Below are 17241 nucleotides of genomic sequence, written 5' to 3'. Positions count from 1 at the left end.
GCTAAGGGAACTGAAGCAGAGAAAAGGTTAGGAGGAGCAGGAGGGACGGAGCGCTGCCTCGCTCCGAGACCGCAGCGGCTCTCCAGGCCAAGCTGGAGCGAGGGCATGCAGAGCATGGGCCGGCCGTGGAGCAACGCTCCGCGGGATCTTCTCTCCCCCCTCCCAGGGGGGGAGGAGGAGATGGGATCTTTGGCCCGCAGCCAAAGGTCCTGCTGCTCAGGAAGAGAGGTTGATCGGAAGAGAGCGAAGAAGGGGGCAACTGCAGGGTTTTGATCCTACGCGCGCTGCGGTGACGTCATCGGTGCCTCGTTTGTGATTGGATGCGCGCCGCTTGTAGGCGCCGCCCCCCCACGCAAGGCATGCTGGGATTGTAGTTCATGGCAAGGTGGCCATTTTAGGAGGCACATTAAAGCGGGTTTCAGGCTGGGGGGGGGGGGGGGGGTTGCTGGTATTTATAGGTTTTGGGTCTGTTCAAAGAGGCAGTACCCCCCTTTGAGGCCTGGTTTCCTGGGTTTTCGCTGTCCTGCTTTGATCTGGGCCATGCAGCAGGGGTCGTAAACGGACTATCTCGAGCCAGGCCGAGATAACCAGGAGGGCAGCAGGGGGTCATAAAACTGACTTCAGGAAGAAGGGCCAAAGTCTGGCTTTACTGGTCTTCATAATCCTGAAATTGTTCATATACATTTATAAGTTCAGAGTTCACATGGGCATATGGGCGACGCCCAACACTGATTCTGATGTGGAAGGGTAAATATCTGAAAAGCAAAATGTGCTGGAAACGTAACGACGGTTGATGCTAAATTCTAGAATGCTAGATTCTGCTTTTTGTTTTTAAATCACTGAATGGCTTGGCTCCCCAATACCTTACTGAACTTCTCCACTCTCACACACCAGCCAGAGCTCTGAGGTCGTCAAGTCAGTTGCTTTTAGACGTCCCGAAATCCAGGCTCAAAACTAGAGGTGACCGAGCTTTTGCGGTGGCCGGCCCTAAGCTGTGGATTTTATTGTTTCTACACTGTGTACTGTGTTTTTCTTTTGGTATTGTTTTATTTTCTTGTATGCTGTACAGCACTTTGGTCGACCTCGGTCGTTTTTAAATGTGCTATATAAATAAAATTGACATTGACATAAATAAATCTGCACTAGGAGATAAAGTCTCCTCTCTGGGTTTTCCTGGATCTCTGTTTTGAGACCAGAACCTGTTGAGATGTTGGACGTGTGTGACCTGTTTTACCCTCTGTTTCTGAAAGGTGGCAGTCCTAGTTCTGACCTGGTTCTGACCCGGTTCTGTTCTGTTTCCAGACAGATGTCCCGGTCGAGGCCACGGTTCACGTCCAGAACTTCCCCGACCCGGCGGCGGCGGTTCGACTCCTGCGGTCCCGCGGGTTTGAGGTGACTGAGTTGGACTGGGGTCTGGTCCGAGCCCCGGTCCTGGTCAGAGGTCACTTCCTGCAGCTGCGGGACGTGAAGGACGAGCTGGAGCAGCTGCTGCAAGCTCCGCCCCCCGACCTGCTTCCGCCCAACAAACGCATGTTCTTATTTATATTTTTGTTTATTTTGTTTTCTTATTTACATGTATGAATTATTAGGGCCCGAGCACTTGCAGTGCGAAGGCCCTATTGTATCTGTAGGAATTCTTCGCGTTATTATTATTTTTCTGACAAAAGGAAGGCCTTTTTGCCCCCCTAAACGTGCCCAAAAAGTCACCAAATTTTGCATTCAAGTCAGGCCTGGCGAAAAATTTGATATTTAATGGTTTGAATTAATGGGCGTGGCCTAATGGCTCAACAGCGCCCCCTAGAAAACTTTGTGTGTCACAAAGCATTACTTTTCTCTTTCAAAAGTGTTACCGTGGCGACGCTAGACGCGAAAAAGCGCGCGTCCCCTTCATCTGATTGGTCCATATTTGATAGTTCTCCAAAAGTCACCAAATTTTGCATGCAAGCCAGACTTGGCGATAAATTTGATATTTCATGGTTTGCATTAATGGGCGTGGCCTAACGGCTCAACAGCGCCCCCTAGAATACTATTATCTGCCATAACTTTTGAATGGTTTGACATAAAGAGTCGTGGGTGGTGTCATCGGACTCGGTATAAAGTCCTTGACCATAATTGGTGAAAATTAGCCCCGCCCCCTCTTCTGATTGGTTGTCCCTATTTCCTGCTATAACATTTGAATGTTTTGACATAGAGAGTCGTGGGTGGTGTCATGGGACTCTGTAATGAGTCCTTGACCTTCATTGGCCTGAACTAGCCCCGCCTCTTCTTCTGATTGGTTGTCCCTTTTTTCTGCTATAACTTTTGAATGGTTTGACATAGGAAGTTGTGGGTGGTGTCTTTTCTGATATGCTTATGGGGGGCGGTGGCCGTGAGTGCGAGGGCCCGTTCATCGCTGCTTGCAGCTTTAATTATTATTATTATTTTCCTGACAAAAGGAAGGCCTTTTTGCCCCCCTAAACGTTCCCCAAAAGTCACCAAATTTTGCACCAAGCCAGGCCTGGTGATAAATTTGATATTTCATGGTTTGCATTAATGGGCGTGGCCTAATGGCTCAACAGCGCCCCTAGAAAACTTTGTGCCTCAAGCCCCACAATACGGTTTGACGTACATGAATGAAAATCGCTACACACCTGTATCATGGCACAACTTAAAGAAAAGTCTCTTGGTGCAATGGCGGAAACCGAACAGGAAGTCGGCCATTTTGAATTAATTGTGTAATTTTGGCACAATTTATGCCATTCCTTCGGCAGTTAATACAGCCCGAACCGTAACGTGCACCCAGGTGTGTTATACACCAAAATGTGCGTCTCCATCCTCCGACACCACGCATTACTTTTCGCTTTCAAAAGCGTTACCTTGGCGACGCTAGACGCCAAAAAGCGCGCCCACCCTTCATCTGATTGGTCCATATTTGATGGTTCCTATTTTCTGTCATAACTTTTGAACGGTTTGATATAGAGAGTCGTGGGTGGTGTCATCGGACTCAGTTTTGAGTCCTTGATCTTTATTGATGAAAGTTGCACAAGCGAGGGCCCGTTTATCACTGCTGCAGCTTTAATTTATTTTGCTCTTTTGTTTTTATTTATTTGTCCCCTCTGCTTGTTATTCTCAGGTAATTCCCGCCACTCAGGAAGTGGGCGTGGCCCCGACGGGCCCCTCCCCCTCCTCGTGGACTCTGAGGTGTTCCTTTACGCCTTGCGGGTCATGGCGGGGAAGCTTAATACCCTGATGATCCTGCACGGAGCCAGCATGAGCTGGAAGAAGGAGGGGGAGGAGACCACGGCCGTCACCGTGGCAACGCCGGAGGTCCAGCGGCGGCTGCAGGTCATCCTGCAGGACCTGAGCCGGTCCCTGCGGGTCCAGGACCTCCGTCTGGGGGACCTGGACCAGGACATGCTGGGAATCATCCGGATGAACGGGGGCGTTAACGGGTCGGTTCTGGTCCAGTTCCTGGGGGACCGGGTCCGCCTGGTCGGCCCGTCAGAGGAGAGCTGGAAGCTGAAGCAGTGGCTGCTGGGAAACCCGGCCCGGGCACTGGGACTCGGACCCAGGAGGGGACCGGTCCAACGGTTCTGGGGGGTCGTACGGAAAACCTTCACTTTAAAAAAAAAAAAAACCCAGACGTTTAAAAAGCGGTAGAAGTAAAAATCTGAGCCAAAAAGACGATCCAGGTTTCACTGCTGTCGTCGTCAAGGAGATGATTGACAGGCGCAGTGTGGTGGCAAAAATTGTTGTTCGTTGAAAAAAGTGTTCAAAAATTAATGTCAGGAGACAATCAGCTGTCTTTCTGGAGTTTTAATAAAAACATTCATGAATGGAGTCACACGGAGCAGCTGATCAGACGAGCAGTCAGCCATGAAATCAACCAGAGATGTTTAGGGACACGCTATCTTATACTTTCAGCCAGGCTGGGAAAAACTAGACAAAATATCACCCTGGCAACCATGCTAGACTCTGTGTCAAAGGAGCATGACCTCGGCAGCATGGGAGTGTTCACTTGAAAACAGGATTTGTAACAAAATATATATGTTATACCAAAATCTCCCATTACATTCCACCCTTTTTAGCATTTTTATACTAAACCATAATAAAATAGGACATTTTGCAATGACCTACCCCGTGACCTTTATGCTCTGTCCCGCACCAGCCAAACGCTAGCACAAACGCTAGCACAAACGCTAGCACAAACGCTAGCACAAACACTAGCACAAACCCTAGCACAAACGCTAGCACAAACGCTAGCACAAACGCTAGCACAAACGCTAGCACAAACGCTAGCACAAACGCTAGCACAAACGCTAGCACAAACTAGGGTCGCCATCCGTCCCGTAAAATACGGAATTGTCCTTTATTTGAGAAAAAAATGTTGCGTCCCGTATTGAACTAATACGGGACACGATTTGTACCGTATTTTCATTAACTTTTACACCATATTCTAGTTGAATTATTGAAATAAGTTAACTTTTACACCATATTCTAGTTGAATTATTGAAATAAATTAACTTTTACACCATATTCTAGTTGAAATAAATTAACTTTTACACCATATTCTAGTTGAATTATTGAAATAAATTAACCTTTACACCATATTCTAGTTGAATTATTGAAATAAATTAACTTTTACACCATATTCTAGTTGAATTATAGAAATAAATTAACTTTTACACCATATTCTAGTTGAATTATTGAAATAAATTAACTTTTACACCATATTCTAGTTGAATTATTGAAATAAATTAACCTTTACACCATATTCTAGTTGAATTATTGAAATAAATTAACTTTTACACCATATTCTAGTTGAATTATTGAAATAAATTAACTTTTACACCATATTCTTCACCTGTATATTCTACATCTGGGCTGATGTGGACATACATACATACATACATACATACATACATACATACATACATACATACATACATACATACATACATACATACATACATACATACATACATACATACATACATACATACATACATACATACATACATAGGAGGATATTTCAGTTGCTAGTATGGTTGTCTGTCTATACAGTCATGCAAGTTCAATGCTATTAAAGCACTTTAAAATTTAAATCAAAGCATTTTATTTTTTCATATAAAATAAACACATTTTTATTCAGTTTAGAAGTTTTGGGGCTTTTTTTTTGGCTCCTGCGCTGCTGAAATCAGGGCGTCCCTTATTTCTATTTCTGAAAGGTGGAAACCCTAGCACAAACCCTAGCACAAACGCTAGCACAAACGCTAGCACAAACGCTAGCACAAACCCTAGCACAAACCCTAGCACAAACCCTAGCACAAACGCTAGCACAAACGCTAGCACAAACGCTAGCACAAACGCTAGCACAAACGCTAGCACAAACCCTAGCACAAACGCTAGCACAAACGCTAGCACAAACCCTAGCACAAACACTAGCACAAACGCTAGCACAAACCCTAGCACAAACGCTAGCACAAACCCTAGCACAAACGCTAGCACAAACGCTAGCACACCCAGTCTCCAACTTGGGAGTTAAAGACCCCGGCAGAGGATCACAGGTCACGGGTGCAGAAGAGCCAAAACCCCTCCCTCCTTTGACAAGAGGAGGGTAAAAGACTCATCCATCTAGCTAAACTGAAACTAAAAATAAAAGGGAAAAACCCCAATATGACGAGGAAAAAAGTCCCATAATGAAATATAAACTAATCTACTTTAAACAATAACAAAACAAATCACATTTAGCACAATAGTCCATGAAGGAAACAGAAATCAAAAGCACTGTGTGACCAAGCAGTAAGGATAAAATGTGAGGAAAATCATAAAAAAAGAAGTGATAAAATTCTCCATACGAAGTTGCTCCAGATCAAAAAACGATAAACGGGAAACGAGTCGTTATCCGTTTTTTTTTTTCATTATTCATTTGAGCATGAAATCTAAAATAATCACCTGTCTGGGTCTTTATTGTTGTTAAACTTAAACTTTGACACTACAGAAGAAGAAAAAGCTGCTACCTGCGTTAGCGTTAGCGTTAGCGTTGACGTGACACGTGACCAGAGACGGAACAAGGCATAAGTGAACTAAAATAAAAAATGTTATTGTTTAACTTAATATTTGATTTTTAAACAATTTCTGGTACCTTTGTTCATTTACATCTGTTTGTTTGATTTTATTAATTTATTGTATTTAATAATGTCTGTTTCTGTAAATTTGAATGTATTATTATATGGAGAACATGTTGACGAGGTTCTGTTTCTCTAAGTGGTTTTAATTATAGTTCTAGTTTTTGTACTACTTTGTTGTTGCAGTTTATTTAAAACCAAAAATAAAGTAGATAATGTGTTTAAAGTAAATAGTTTATAAATGATCTATTTGATTATTTTGTTTCTTTTATTCGGCCTACACTGTAGACGACACTCTATTTAGTACTAAATCACTTTAAATATTAAATCAACCCCAGCTCTTGTAGATGAATCTGCCCGAGCCTCCAGGGGGCCCTAGGGGGCCCTCTATTACTGCCAATAATCCTGATTATTGATCATTCACACACCCACTATAAACGTATTTCATGTTCTTCCCTGTCGTTACAAATACACTTGTAAAACTAGATGGAAGAACTTTTTTTTGTTTTTTTTGTGTTTTTTTGTTGTAGTTAGATTGTAATCCACAGGGATTAAGACCATGGAAACAGACTCGTTTGTTTTTAAACACCCAGATCAGAAGTATGAGGTTGGAGAAGCTGCTGAGACGTATTTGATTGTGTATCTAAACGAAGAAGACAACAACACTAAAGATGTAGAACCTGGAGGAGATGGTAGATGTGCTGCTGGATCTGGGGCTTGTGTTCCATATCAAGTTAAAACATGAGAGAGTGAGAGAAGCTTCAAGCGGCTTAGGCCTTACCCTAACCCTAAAACAACAACAGACTCAGTGATACATGGGAGGAAATTTTACTCTTACCCTCAAAAATCTCAATATGCAATAGCCTCAGAGAAATGCAGTATAATATTCTACAGAATGTCTATATATCTCCATATATATACAGTAAATATACAGCAGGGGCCTCTCCAAACTGTCAAAAATGTAAAACTAGATTAGGAACAAGATTGCACTGTGTTTGGGAAGGTTTCTGGCGGACTGTATGTGTGGAGGTTAGTGTGATAATAATAGAACAACAATTACAGCCAAACCCACTACTATGTCTACTGGGAAGTGTCCCTAAATCACTATCACGGCATTATAACACTTTACAAGTGGGTGGGAGAAGAACCTCAACCTCAGCACAGTTATGGAAGTCGTTGATAGCCGACTATATTTCACTGGAAAGACTGAGATTTGGAATTAAAGGTCAGAGGAGCCTTTTTGGAGCAACATTTGGGAAAGTGTTGGAGTACCTGGGAACTGCCTGAAATATTGGACTCACTGAGGACCTTGGGAATCTTTACTTTGTATGTATTCTGGATCTGCTACATATTTTAATTTTAAATTTATTTGTATATATACTGCACTGGACATGTATAATTTTGAAAATGTATAATAAAAAGAATGTTAAAAAAAAATAAATATATATAACATTTTAAAAATATATATATATTTTTTTTATTTAATATTTTTAATATTTAAATATATACAATTTTTATTTAAATATAAATATCCTTTTATTTCTCCCGTACTGTTTACAGAAGCTGCAGATCATCCGGATAATCTGCAGACGGAACAAACGGTTCTGCTTAAATCCATATATATTTTGTTTTCTTGAGATATAAAAACAAAACATTTTATAAAAAAAGACTTTTATTGAAAAGTTAAATATATTTTAACCCCACCATTAATTTTGCAAACTTGCAGTAAAAAGCGTTTTATTTTTAAGTGGAAAAGCCGGATGTGACGTCACCGCTCTCCGCTCCGTGTCGCAGCAGAGCAAAAACAAAAGTGTTGAAGTTTTAGTTTGAAGTCAAGAAAAGTGATTAAACGGTAAGTTATCATTTATATTTCTCTTTATGTTAGTTGACGTGGATATTCTGGACATTTTAATAAAGTTTCGGAGGGTTTTTCTCCAAGTTTGTGGCTGATTTTCACCTGAAACCTGAAAGACTCACCTGAGTTTTACCTGCGACGCAGCTGGACCTTTGATCTGATTTATTTATTCTGTACTTGTAAAAGACAATTAAACCTTTTCTGTCCGGTTTAACCAGTTTAACTCGTAGATAAAACGATCTGCTTCCAACTTTCACCTGCTTTTGCTGTTTTAAAATAAGTAAAATAAAGAAAGTTCATTCTCAGCAGATAGAATGTGATTAAAGTAGAACCGGTATTAAAATAAAATAGAACACAACTGTAAAACTAGGTTTTTATCGTCAAAGATGCTGAAACATAACAAAAGTAAATTAATATGATCAGTTTGACAGAATCCTGCTGTTCTCGAGTTAAAACCTCCAACATTTAAACTAATAACGTCTGGACCTTTTTTTTTAAAATATATTTATTATTGAAATCTACAAAACTACAGGTATCAGTAACAAACAGCACATTGTTGACATAAAAGTATATAAATTACATCAGGGGTATTTATATATATTAAATAAAAGTAAGTCATTACAAGAGATAGTTTAAGAAAATATAAAAATAAATAAATAAGTAATACATAAATCGAGAGTACAAAAAATAAATAAATAGATCAAACAGGCGTTTCAGGAAAAAACTTTTCATAATGGCTCAATAAGGTAGTACTTTTTTATTATTTAATAAAATCAGAGATTTAAGCAGAGTTAAGTTCCAGGAGAAAAGGAGCTTAACAATCTTAGCTAGTGATTTTGCAAATTTTTGTTTGTGAATAAAAAATGTTGATATAGGATAACAAAGTTTATCAGGTGTTCAAGAGCATAATCTTTTAGTAATTTAGTTTATTTTGTTTTCTTATTTACATTTATGTATCATTGATTATTATTTTGTTTTGTTTTCACTACTGTTTCATGTTCGAAACAAAGTTTCAATTCAATGATAAACTTCACCACAAATGACTGAAGTATCAAAGTATCAACGTTTTACTTTGAGAATCCAGTTTAGAGATTATAGATCTGGTATCGGAGGTATCCATATTCAAGTATTGATCCTTATTTTAATTTATTTTTATTCTAATTAATTGGTGTTTTGCTGATATTTTAATTTATTTTTATTTTAATTAGTTGGTGTTTTGCCGATATTTAAATTTATTTTTATTCTAATTAGTTGGTGTTTTGCCGATATTTTAATGTATTTATCTCTCTTGTTTGTATTCATCTGTTTTATAGAAGTGAACTGCTTGTTTCTCTCAGCTCATTCACTCAGAAAGTGGGCGTGGCTTGAGTGTGATTGACAGCTGGATGCCCCGCCCCCTGAAGGTTCCAGGTGATGGCGGCCTGCTCGGAGCTCCGCCCCCCAGCCCCGCCCCGCCGGCAGGTAAATCGGTGCTGGTTCCCAGCAGTGTTGTTTTTGGCAGCCATTTTGGATTTAGATTTATGCTGCGTCCGAACTTCCTCCCTAATGAGCAGCAAAATGAGTGTGCGAGATTTTTTAGTGTGTCCGAAACATTAGTACATACTCAATAGTATGTACTATCCATACTCAATCCGGATAAATGTATTAGTGTGGATTGATGGACACTAGCTAAGCAGAAACTTCCCACAATGCAATGCAGCGGCATTTGCTAAGTGATACATATGTCATAAGTATAATAATATTATTATATAATATTAATATTATAATATTGGTATATAATAATATCATATAATGTCATCTTGTTTTGGCCAGAATAAACGGGAAAGAGCGGTGCTGCTACGCTGCTGTGACAGGTTACCATGGTAACAACTCCCCCTCCCAACGACAGGAAGTGCCGTGTAGCTCTTAATAGTACGTCTGAATTATTGCACACTACTGATATTTACTCAAAAGTGTGCCGAACTTAAGTATACTTTTTAGTAGTGATGCACCGATTGTTCGGTAACCGAAATTGTTCGGCCGAAAATGGCAAAAAAACACTTTGGGTGTTCGGTGGAATAAGTGGGTAAAAAAAAACGAACAATTAATAACGGCGTTGTAAAATAAGGAAATAGACTGGCCGCTCCGTAACGGTTGCACCACAAACATAAATCGTTGGCCAACCAAAAACTAAACACATAAGAATTTTACCAACATTCACCAGGAGGTGGAACCAAAACAACAGAATGCTGGGAAATTAAAACATGTTCAGTTTTTTATGTTCAATAAATATTTTCTACCTTGTAATTTTGTAAAAGATTTTTTTCTTTGAAAAGCCTAAATCAAATTTATTTGATTTATGCAATGGTGAAAAAATTGGCAAAATAAATGAAAAACTGCAAAGAACTTTTTCTTTTCGGTGCATCACTACTTTTTAGTACGGGATTTCGGACGCACCGTTAGTCTTTTGGACGAAAATGCTTATTAGTTTTAGTCACATTTTAGTAATTTCTATATGTGATAGTTTTAGTCAAGTTTTAGTCGACGAAAACTCAAACAGGTTTTAGTCCAGTTTTAGTCAGTTATAGTTAAAACAAGAAAGTATTTTCACCAATATTTACAATAACAAATGTATATTGTGTTTTAGCCTAAAGCTAGCAGACTCTACGTATGATAAAGGTGCACAAATAACTGACCAGTTTAACATATCAATGTGCTGAAAGAACAAACACACACAGTGGACACACCGTCACTCGATGTAAACATGGTTAAACATGCTAACGCTAACGTTACAAAAACAGCCACGTGTGCTGTTCATTTAGACACGTGGGGAACAGCAACACGTCTCAAATGCTATACTTTCGTCTACGTTTCAGTCACTCAAACATGGGTCAATATGAACTTATTACCGTATTGGCCCGAATATAAGACGGCCCTGATTATAAGACGACCCTCTTTTTCAAGACTCAAGTTTGAAAAAAGACTTTTTGAACACCAAATTCAATTTTCATACAGAAAATAATTACAGTACATCTGAAACAAATGATTATAACAACATATTGGAGAGAAAAATCATGCCTTTTTTTTTTTTTTGCCTCATTCAAATCCTCATGTTGAAGTTTGCATCCTAACTTCTCAGCTGCCGGTTCACTTGCCGATCTTCCACCCACTTTTCTTGTTTCTCCATCTTCTGTTATCTCTAGGGATGGGAATTGATAAGATTTTTTCGATTCCGATTCCATTTTCGATTCTGCTTAACGATTCGATTCTTTATCGATTCTCTTATCGATTCTCATTTGGAAAAAAGGAGAAGAAACTATTTTAGTATCAACTTTGTTTTAATAAAACAAAGTTGATACTAAAATTGTTTCAAAGATATAAAACTTTTATATCTTTTGAACAAAAAAATATAATGAGGTCTTAAGATGCCCCCAGCCTTGGACTCCTCGATGGTGCCAGGGGGTCCCCACAAAATGATTTGTAATATACAGTAAAATATGTATTTAACAGTGGCGATTTTGGTCTGTAAATTTTGGTGGGGCCATGCTGGAAAATCTTATGCAATCAGTATCAAGTGAGAGAAGGGACCACAGCACCTTTGACCACAAAATTGCAGCTGAATAATGCCATCATCACACAAACAGTGCCAATCTAACAACATATATTATCATATCAATAGCGCTACTGTTTTGCCCTTAAATAGGGAAAAGTAGTGAGGGAAGAGGAATAAACGACAGACACAGCTCTCGCCTTCACTCGATTGTATTCAGTGAGGAAGAGGAGCGCTATTCCCCCTACTGGAACCCTGAGGTATTACCACTGGATTGACGCACAATTACCACAAACAATTACACTTTAAATGTATTTTCTACACAGTTATAACCGGAGCAACTTAGCAGAAATAACAAAAAAACGTATATTTTACAATACTCTGAAAAGGAATTAAATTATATTTTCTAAAAAAACGAAATAATTTGTTTTAATACTAAATACTCTCATCTGGCACACTACCAAATGGGCAGTTTCAACAGCTCATATCAAATACTCAAGATCGAAACAGCAACGTGACAACAATAAAAACACAATGCACAAGCACGACCGTGCACGAGCATGGCGTGTACGGCGCACATGCAATACACAGCAATTAATAAAGCCACCACACAGAGTATACCACAGCCAAACAGCCATTTCAGCACCACAGACAGGTAAACAGCTCCATCAGCGTCGGGGAGCCCACGTGAGCTTGTGTCCCCCCACACCCACACCCACACATGTATCGCCAGTTGCGCATTACACAAAGTCCACTATAATTCAAAGAATATAAGTACATGGTCAGTTCCACTATAAAAATCTGTTAGACTCACCATTGACGATCACTTCTTGAAGAGGAAGGATGCTCTGCGGTCCTTCATATGTGCAAACTTTTCCGTGACCTTGCTGTTAAAATCCAACAGTCCATGGATGAATTCATTTTCAATAGAAAGCATCGCCAAGGCGTTTAGTCTCTGCTGTCCCATTGTATTCCGTGTAAAAGTTTTTATTCTTTTGAGAGTGGATAAGTTTCTCTCAGATTCAGCGCTTGTCATCGGTGTGGTAATGATGATTTGCAGAAGTGACACTGTTTCGGACAAGACCTCCTGGAGGTTGTTTTCATGAATGGACTTCAGTAAAGAAAGTGCTGTATTGTTGTCATTGCTGAGCTCACTGTGCTGGTAGAGGGACTTCAACTCGGTTTTCAGCTTCACCTTGTTGGTTATTGGCCACAGTTTGAAAGCACATTCCAGTTCAGCCTCTGGAAAGGATTGCACAAATTTATGGAAAAGTGTGCAGTCAATGACTTTTGCTGCAATCAAATGGTCACTTTTAGTGAATCTGTCCTCCACTTGACTTAAGGCGATGTCACAGGCCTCTTTCATGACTGCAGCCGGGTTGGTTGTTTTCCTCCTTTTTTTCCCCTCCTCGCCACTTTCTTGCGCGATCACATCAGCTTGTTCCCTGAGTCGCCCCACGTTCTTCTGAAAGGCGTCCATGGCCCGGTTGATGCCAGCTGCGTCGATGTCTCTTTTTTGCAGGACGCTGTATAATATGTCCACTTCTGGCATGAGCTCAGAAAAAAACTCCAAGAAGCGCAGAAATCTCGGTTCCTGCAGGTGCATGGACAGACCATAGGCCTCGCTGATGGTCACCCTGTCCCATCCCTCTTGTGTGCGAATGTTGTTCAAACACTCCTTTATCTCCTGACGGCGTTCCCACACAGCATTGACTGTCCTGCTTTTGAAATTCCATCGCGTGGCCGGAGGTCTGGGGATGCGCCGATCTGACGTCTCGGCAAGAGCAGCTGTTCTCTTTGGTGAGTTGGAGAAAAATGTGGCGAATGCAGACAAATCAGCAAAAAATACCTTGAGCTCAGATATTCTTGCTGAGCAGATCTGCTGAAGTATGAGGTTCAGCTGATGTGCGTAACAGTGCACAAAATGCGCATTTGGATAGCGCTCCTTGACCAGAGTCTGAACCCCGCGCACACTTCCACTCATAACTGCCGCTCCATCATACGTTTGTGCGATGAGCTTGTTACCCAGGTTCAGGGGCTCAAGAGATGCTTTTATAGCATTTGATAAACCAGCAGCCGTTTTGTCCTTCACCTCAATAAACTCCCAAAATCTCTCTGTCACGGAGTTGTTTACCATGTAGCGCAGCACGATGACCATCTGTGACTTGCAGGACACATCCGTGGTCTCATCAGCCTGCACGGCGACAAAAGGTGCATTAGCCAACTGTTGAGCGATCTCATCTTTGTAGACACTGTACATGCAATCCAAAAGTTCATTTTGTATAATTGCTGAAGTCCCCTTGAAATACGGTTGAGCATCGTAGTGGTTCCTCAGCCTAGAGTCTCCCTCACACATCGTGTCAAAAATGCACCTGAAGATGCCGGGGTTTAAGGAGCCAGCAGACTCATCATGTCCACGTAGGGCAATTTCGCACTTGCCGCAAAGTTTAATACAGGTGATAATTCTCCCAAGAACATACCTGTTTTCTTCCGTCTGTGTGTTGTGCTGCTCAATGCCACGTCGGTATGCACTGTCAAGCTGAGATGCAATATTGGACTTCCCTAAAAGACCCAGCTTGATGGCATTATCCACATGAGATGCACAGCTTTCGTGTTTTACCAGCCTTTCTGATAGATGTTTCAGATCGCTAAATCCTGTGGTTGTCCAGACGGTTTCCCCTCCGAAGAGCAGACAAGGAAAGCAGTAGAGCGCCTTTTTTGACGAGCTCCCGGTTAACCAGAGTTTCCTTTTGAACCATTCCTTATTAAAAGTCCTCGTTTTGTCTTTTCCGGCTTGACAAATGGTTAAATCATCCGGTCGATGTGGTCCCAAACGTTTTATTTCTAACTTGATCTCAATTGCTAAAGTGCTAAATCGCACACTCACCAAATAGTCAACTTCATTCATTTTGAATGAATGAAACGTCACCTATCAATCAAAGTACGTAGCCGGCGTACGGCGCGCCGTGGGTTACGTAACCTACGCCGTAGGTTCTGCGTTGGTGTAACGCAGAACCATAAATCAGCCTTTATTCTGGCGCGGTTTGAAAAAGACAAGCGAGTGATTATGTACATTCACTGAGTGAATATTATGAAAGTAAAATATTTATTTCTCGCTAGAAATGCTTTTTTTTTTATTCAGTCCGCAAATGACGGCGAAAAGCATTCTGGGAAATTCTGGGAACAGCCAATCACAGAGTGAGCTGTTTGACCGCCGTCTGCTTCAGTTCAGAGCAGCCAATGAGAGGCTCTGGGGCCCTGAGCTCCCGGCCCCACGGTCGAAGCTAATGTGTGCGCTGTACACGCGCACGCGTGCGCAGCAGTTCACCAGTTAACATTACAGGCAGAGGGGACATCTCCGCCGTGCCCCACCGAGCGGAAACAGAGGAGGCTGGATCAGGCAGGGCGAACTATTTACACACAGTTACACTACAAAAAGTGTCAGCAGATGAAATTAAGTTGCATCAAATGAAACATTTCATTGGAGACAAATTTATTATGAACTTATGTTTAATGACACATAATCTTCCCCTGCGCAGCAGCGCACTCTGGTGCACTTTGTTGAAATGTCCACATTGCAAGAATTGTCGCCCTGTTGTCGTCCTTTTTGGTAAAATGTAACCAAACTTGCGAGCGTTTATGCCGCTTTGTCCCCGTGTTTTCCTGCTGGGCGCGAATGCGCACGTTGCGCAACGTGCTTGGTGACGTCATTCACGCCCACTGGAATCGATAAGGGAATCGTTTGCGAAAAAGGCAAACGATTCCAAGGAATTGAAACACTGGGAACCGGTTCTCAACAAGACCCGGTTCTGGATTCCCATCCCTAGTTATCTCATCTCTTATTTTCTTCTCTTTTCTTTCTTATACTATTTTTATTTTTCTTCTTGGTGACAGGGGTTGGCTTTGTCCTGGGGACTTAAGTTCAGCATTTACAGATATCTGGCTCCCTCTAGTGGTGTGATGGTATAACGTCTAGACCCTGAATGGAAGATGACCAACACTTTTTCAGTCTTATTTCAATGCAGAAAACCCTGTCTTATATTCAGGCTGATACTTATTACACTTGCAGTCCGACCAAAACCCCTTCATGTAGCTACTACACACAGGCTACCAGTAACACACACACAAGCTACTTTAGCTAAACTAAACTAACTTTAGCCTGGGTTAGCAGCGCAACCAAGCTAATTCTAGACTGAAGTCAGTAATTGATCACATGAAATTGATCACAAGCCGATTGTTGAGTAACATTGTAGCTATGATAGCTATGAAGTTATTTCCACCGACATTTATCTCCGTCTCCCTCTACGATGCATTCTGTTTTCTTTCTGCTTGATTATATTGAAAATATGTCCATATATCATCTGGTCGTTTCCAAACAAGGATAGATTGCAGCTGATATTTTTAAATTTTTTACAGACGTGTCAAATGCAGAAATGTTCTGCATTTTGAACGTCTGACCAGAGTTGGTAGTAACGAGTTACTTTTACTCCGTTACATTTACTTGAGTAAGTTTTGGGAAATGTTGTACTTTTAGGAGTAGTTTTGAATCACTATACTTTTACTTTTACTAGAGTAGATTTGTGAAGAAGAAACTGTTCCTCTTACTCCGCTACATTAGGCTACGTTGAGCTGTTACTTTTCTTTTATCCCTTTTATCCACGTACGTGTCAATCTCTCTCTCTCAGAGAGAGGGGCGCATTTATCGTCATGGAAAAAAGGTGTTTCAACGAAATAATTCGTCATCGTTGATGAAAACAACACTGGTTCTCAGGCCCGGTTCTGACCTGGTTCTGACCCGGTTCTGTTCTGCTGTTTCCAGACAGACATCCAGGTCGAGGCCACGGTCCACCTGCAGATCTTCCCCGACCCGGCGGCGGTGGTTCGAGTCCTGCGGTCCCGCGGGTTTGAGGTGACGGAGCTGGACGGGGGTCCGGTCCGGGTCAGAGGTCACTTCCTGCAGCTCCGGGACGTGAAGGACGAGCTGGAGCAGCTGCTTGAGGCGCCAGCGCCGCCCCGCCCCGGCGGGACCCTACGTGAGCATGTTAATTATGATGATGCATGTTTTTATTTATATTTCTGTTTATTAATGTATCTGTAGGAAATATTTTTCTCATTTTTCTTCCGATGAAAGGAGGGCCTTTTTTCCCCCTAAACGTTCCCCAAAAGTCACCAAATTTTGCACCAAGTCAGTCCTGGCGAAAAATTTGATATTTAATGGTTTGCATTAATGGGCGTGGCCTAACGGCTCAACAGCGCCCCCTAGAAAACTTTGTGTCTCAAGCCCCACAATACGGTTTGACGTACATGCACGAAAATCGGTACACACCTGTATCATGTCACAACTTAAAGAAAAGTCTCTTGGAGCCATGGCCCAAACCCAACAGGAAGTCGGCCATTTTGAATTAATTGTGTAATTTTGCCGCAATTTATGCCATTCCTTCGACCATTAATACGGCCCGAACCGTAACGTGCACCCAGGTGTGTTATACATCAAAATATGCGTCTCCATCCTGCGACAATGCGCATTACTTTTCTCAGTCAAAAGTGTTACCGTGGCGACACTAGACGCCAAAAAGCCCCTTCATCTGATTGGTCCATATTTGATAGTTCCTACTTTCTGCCATAACTTTTGAATGGTTTGACATAGAGAGTCGTGGGTGGAGTCATCGGACTTAGTTTTGAGTACTTGATCTTTATTGGTGAAAATTGCACGCGCGAGGGCCCGTTCATCGCTGCTTGCAGCTTTAATT

The 17241-nt window shown here is 41.4% G+C and overlaps 1 long non-coding RNA gene across 1 annotated transcript; it reads left to right on the top strand.

The window, feature by feature from the left end:
- Window positions 1-7889: 7889 nt before the first annotated feature.
- On the top strand, window positions 7890-16420 carry LOC133460503 (uncharacterized). The gene is made up of 3 exons (XR_009784131.1): window positions 7890-7959; window positions 9300-9423; window positions 16311-16420. It is a non-coding gene; the product is annotated as an uncharacterized LOC133460503 (long non-coding RNA).
- Window positions 16421-17241: the final 821 nt, after the last annotated feature.

Source organism: Cololabis saira, chromosome 15 (assembly GCF_033807715.1).
Source record: "Cololabis saira isolate AMF1-May2022 chromosome 15, fColSai1.1, whole genome shotgun sequence".
Taxonomy (NCBI): domain Eukaryota; kingdom Metazoa; phylum Chordata; class Actinopteri; order Beloniformes; family Belonidae; genus Cololabis; species Cololabis saira.
Note: the sequence above shows the minus strand (reverse complement) of the source record. Positions and strands in the feature narration are given on the sequence as shown.